The sequence below is a fragment of the Castor canadensis genome, chromosome 10 (genome assembly GCF_047511655.1).
Source record: "Castor canadensis chromosome 10, mCasCan1.hap1v2, whole genome shotgun sequence".
NCBI classification, from domain to species: Eukaryota; Metazoa; Chordata; class Mammalia; order Rodentia; family Castoridae; genus Castor; species Castor canadensis.
Window position 1 is genome coordinate 24,161,317 of NC_133395.1, and position 5,511 is coordinate 24,166,827.

Below are 5,511 nucleotides of genomic sequence, written 5' to 3' on the forward strand. Positions count from 1 at the left end.
AAATTTCCTGTGACAATGATACTCACATTTATAAAATAAGCAGTGAGTGACAGATTCATTTATAATAAATTCCTAATACATTTAGTAAATTTGTTAACTGGTGGAAAAAGTGAGTAAAAAGTTTCTTATTTTAAATTCTAAAATGTACAGAAAAATAAAACCTTAGAATGTAGTCTGGGCATCTCACGTCATTCAATATTATAGATCATTCAGTATTATAGAATACTAACCCTGGTTAAATTACCATATAACATATGTAATTTCTTATCAGAAAAAAAATTTGATGAGGACAAATGAACTTGCAGATATCTGACCATTCAATGAAGCTATATTCCAGAAAGTAGTCAAGAACTGACAGGGGAGTGGCTCAAACAGTAAGAGCGTCTGCCAAGCAAGCGTCAGGTCCTGAGTTCAAACCCCAAAACCACCAACAAAAAATTTTTTCAAAAAGGCTGGGCATTTGTGGCTCATGCCTGTAATCCTACCTAGTCAGGAGGCAGAGATTAGAAGAATGTATTTGAAGCCAGTCCAGGGCAAATAGTAAGTGAGACCCTATCTTCACATTTAGGTCTGGTGAAGTGAGTCAAGATGTAAGCTCTGTAATTCAAATGCCAGTACTGCAAAAAAATTGACAAGGGTCCAGGCATAGTGGCACATGCCTGCAATCCTAGCTACTCTGGAGGCTGAGATTGGAAAGATCCAGTTCTGGGGCCAGCCTGAGTAAAATGCTCATGAGACCCCATCTGGAAAAACAAGCGAGGCACAGTGGCTTATTTCTGTAACCTTAAATATGTGGGAGGCCTAAGTAGGATGATCATGACCCAAGTGGAAGAGTGCTTGCCTAACAAGTGCAAGGCCCTGAGTTCAAACCCCAGTATAAGAAAGAAAAAAAGGAAAGAAAGAGTGAAGGAAGGAAGGAAGGAACGAAGGAAGGAAGGAAGGAAGGAAAGAAAAAAGGAAAGGGGAAGAAAGAAAATTTGCAGGGGAAATATAAATGTCATTGATGTATTAAAATAGATAGTAATTCCAAATACATATTTGTTTTAGTTACACCATGCAAATATTTTAGTATGTTGGGAATGATTGTTATATACAAAGATACCATTTCAATTTGTAAAGTTATTAATTGTATTAAATAAATTTATAAAGAAAATGGGTTCAAATAATTTTAATATGTTAAATTATTAGCTTAACATATATACTAAAACAATCAAAGGAATCAAATTTATAGCAGGTAAATAAGCAAATATGGTTTAAGAGATATTAAGTTATTAATGTTTTAAGATTTTGTAATGAAGATGAAGTAAAAGAGTACTCATAACTACTTAAAGATATTCAAATTACATATATACATAGATAGATAGATAGATTGATGGGTCCCCTTAAAACATGAACATAATAATATTTGTTAAAATATCTAGAGTTCTCAATAATTGTACCATGAAAGATGTACTATTTGAGGTAGAACTCCCTCAGAACTCTTTCAAGCATGACCGTTCTTTTTAGTACATTATCAAAGAAAAGCTATAGTGTATACCTATATGAAGTTTTCTCTTTCAAACTGAAATTAAGATACACAAGTTTATGATTATCATAAATAATTATGATATAATTTAGATAATTATAATTATCTAAATAATTATGCAGTAGTATTGTCTTATCTATGTGGGACATGAGTCCTGTACTGTGGTATTTGTCTATATATGCAAACCTGTGAAAAAGTTTAATTTACAGATTGGTGCAGTTAGAGATTTGACAAAATAACTAATAATAAAATACAATTATAAAATGAACTGTAGTTAAATTTAGGTTAATGTGCTCTCACACCACCTCTCAAAAATATCTTCTTGTACTGTAGGTATTAGCAATCTCAGCACTCTATGTTTCTGTTTTTTTTGTCAACTCAAAAACTTTCACAGATACTTACCTGACAGGTGAGATACCATGATCACGAAGGTGATTTTCCCAGTGCGAGGCTTATCCATTGTACTCTGGATGTGGTAACCTCTGTGATTTCCCCAAATGTGGGAAACTTGAGTGCATAATTCATAATTTGTGGTAGTGGCGGACTGCATTCATGCTCTTTCCTAATTAAAAAAAAAATTTTACAGTTACACTGAAAAGAAGCACTCAGTGACTTCTCTTGGGCTTATCCTACTGTGCAGCACCACTACCCATGTGCTTGAGGGGCTATAGTGAATAAAAGAAGAGTTCCTTAAATCCAATCAGTTTAATACTGAGAATAGCCATTGTAACTATTGGGTAGATAGCTTATAAAGTGTGGGCATATTAGATGAAGCAATGATTTTTGTTCTGTGCAGTATGGAACAGGATGGTACACAATTTTAACACTCTTCTTACAATGGTGTACAATTAAAATTTATGAATTTGGGGTTGGGGTTTATCTTTGAAGTAGACTACTTCCCTAGAGTGTATAAGGCCCCAAATTCAAGCCCCAACACCACAAAAACAAAAAACTGTATAAAATTCATGAATTGTTTATTTCTAAAATTTTCCAATTAATTTTTTGCTGTGGAGAATGATGGGTAAATAAAACCATGAAAACAAAATTATGGACAAAAGGAGACTTACATAATTGCAGAAAGCTATTAATTCAATGCTCTACACTTAAGCCATTTCTGCTATTTCTTTGGTCCTTATTTTTTATTGTGTTGATATAAATATACCTAATTATACATGCAAGAAATTTCTTCATCAGGATACTAGTTGAAAAAAGGGAAGATATAATCTAAATGCTATTAATTTCCATATTCGTTTACATTGGTTTTCAGAGCTGAAAGGTTATGACACTGAACAGTCATTTACACTTCAATAATGTTAGAAGTTGAAACATTTTTCAAGCATTTTATCTCAATATTTATATTGCTATCTAGCTACAACTATTAAAATCAAAACATATCCTTTTTCTGTGTATTCCAAATGTCATTACCAAGTTCATTTGGTTTTCAGGAGTGTATTTTTGGCAAACTCAAGTTCTTCCCAAATATTCCATTTATAAAGTTTATTTTGAAAGGGCCCAATACTGCTGATACTTATATAGCTACATTTTGTTTTGCTCTTATAAAACCAAGAAGGCACCAGGGAAAGATTGCACTGGATCAAAACATGAATATTTCAGTACTTTAAAGACTCTTCGTGAGCACATTGCACAGTGTAAGACAAAGTGCTATTGAAGCCACGCCAAGGGGAAAAATAGCAAGTACAAGACATTCTAAACTGATGCCAATTGGTACCAAATGCTTTCTTCAAACAATTGCAACAATAATGTATTTGTGAAGAATGCTGAAAAATATGGATTTAACATTTCCACAAAGAGATGAGGGTAATTTTTGATTATTTGAGCCATTATAGAGAGGGGAAAATCACAACCCAAATTCAACACTTGAGGGAAAGTTGGGAATTTTTTTTTCATTGCTCTCTAAAGTGCAGAGGTCCATACTACTTATTAATGATTCCAGTATTCACAACTGACAGATATTTAAAAGTGGTTTTTGCCCTGATTTTGTTGTAGTAAACAATAATGAGGAAATTGACAAAGAAATTAACTTACATTTTTCAGAATCTGGATAGCCTAATTTTTCTTCCTTGTTTACTTTTCCTATTGAATTTCAATGGAAAAGTTTGCACTGTGATCATTGAAAATTCTATGGTGTTTTGAAATTTGATGGACAAAAATGAACTAATATTTTACACAACTTTCCTATATAGAATATAAAATTAGATGGGATTAAATATCATTATCAGATTGGCCTTAACAATATTCTAAGAAAAACTTGATAATGGTATTTGAGATCACCAACAAAGTACAAATTAAAATATTTTGGGTAGTAGAGTAAAGGTCATATAGAGAAAAGTGCCCACATTCCAGTGATGGTTTAATATTGAATAACTGTACCTAAAATAACATGCAATTTCCTTGTCCACAAATATTAACACATTATTATTATTTGCAGAATAATCAACCTAAAAAGGAGCAAGAACCCATTACAATCACCATTTGTGACAGCGCTGCACAGTATCTCACTAGTTAACAAAATGGAATGTTATACAATTAAATTAATTTTAGGTTAACAAGAAGGGGAAAAGAAGCTATCTGAGAGACAAATACAGATCAAGTTGGGTCCATTTCCACTCAAGTGACCTAGCATGGAAAACTGTATGTACTTCGGTGTTTACCTTTTTCTAGCTGATGTGATTGGTCTTTGTACTTGAGCTTCTACAGTTTTTTGTTGAAGGCCTTAATTAATTTTTGTAGTCATTCAGCCCTTCTTTCTGTATATCTTCTGCTTCATTTTCTTTTTTTTCAAGATATTTTGACAGTCAGATCTCAACCTCTCTTTATTTTACTGTTTTTCAAATTAATTTTGAGTACAAATATTTTTTACAGACCTCAAGTTTATTGTTTCCTTCTGTCTACTCTCATCTTTTCAGTTTGTTAGTGAAGTCTTTATTTATATTTTTGTTTTTAAAATTTTTAAGTTAACATGTTTTTCTATTTTATTCTTTACTTATTGGTTTCTGTGTCTTCCGTGGAATTCCCCATATCTTCATACACATTTATTTTTCACAATTCTCAGACACATTGGAATTTTTATTATATTTAATTTTTATTATACTTTTAGGTAACTTCCTGAGAATTTTAATATGAGAAAAACTTTGAGTCTGCTTATATTATGTTTTTATTATTTAATTTCATACTATCTCCCCTATTCATGTGCGTTCTTTGTATACAGTAATATTGATTACCTTATGAGAACCAGGACTTTTCTCATGCTAGGTTACTTTTCCATTTCTTTGATGTTTCCCTGAGAGAAAAAAATGAGAAAGTTATAAATTTACTGGAGATAAGGAATGCTCTGTGTTTATTTCAGTCATTCTAAGTATATATACATATATATGCACTGTTCACATAACATTTGATGATGCCTATTTAATGTCTTAAATATAAATCCCTCAATAGTTGAGTAAAACAAAATTATACCTTCTCACGTACAATCTAAGACAAAAAAAAATCATCAAAAAAGTTCTGTTCTGTTACTTTCCACACCCTCGATCCTGAAAATATTACTGAATTATTTCAATAAAATTTTGATAGAAATATTTCTGAGTTACTAACTCTTAAAGTGATCCCAGTGTATGAGGGATATAAAGTAAGAAAAGGGTAAGTACTGCTTTGAAATATGGTTTCAGAAAGCCCGAGAGTGCTATTAGTAATTATAATGCCATTGTGAAAGAAAATGTCAGTGGCTTCTGTATCATAAAAGAGGCATGATATTATAAATTTTGGAAAGATGGCAATGACTTTTTAAATTCAAGCTAAAAGCCAGACACTGCTATCTTACAACTATAATCCTACCTACCTGTGAAGCTGAGATTAAGATGATCTTGGTTCAAGGCCAGCCCAGGTTGCTGAGACCCCATCTCCAAAATAACCAGAGAAAAATGAACTGGAGGTATGTCTCAAGCAGTAGAGCTTGCAAGAGTGAAGAC

General features: G+C 32.1%; 1 non-coding gene across 1 annotated transcript; it reads left to right on the forward strand.

The window, feature by feature from the left end:
• Positions 1-1,919: 1,919 nt before the first annotated feature.
• LOC141413051 (U1 spliceosomal RNA) lies at positions 1,920-2,090 on the forward strand. Its single transcript, XR_012437887.1, has one exon. It is a non-coding gene; the product is annotated as a U1 spliceosomal RNA (small nuclear RNA).
• The last annotated feature ends 3,421 nt before the right edge of the window (positions 2,091-5,511 follow it).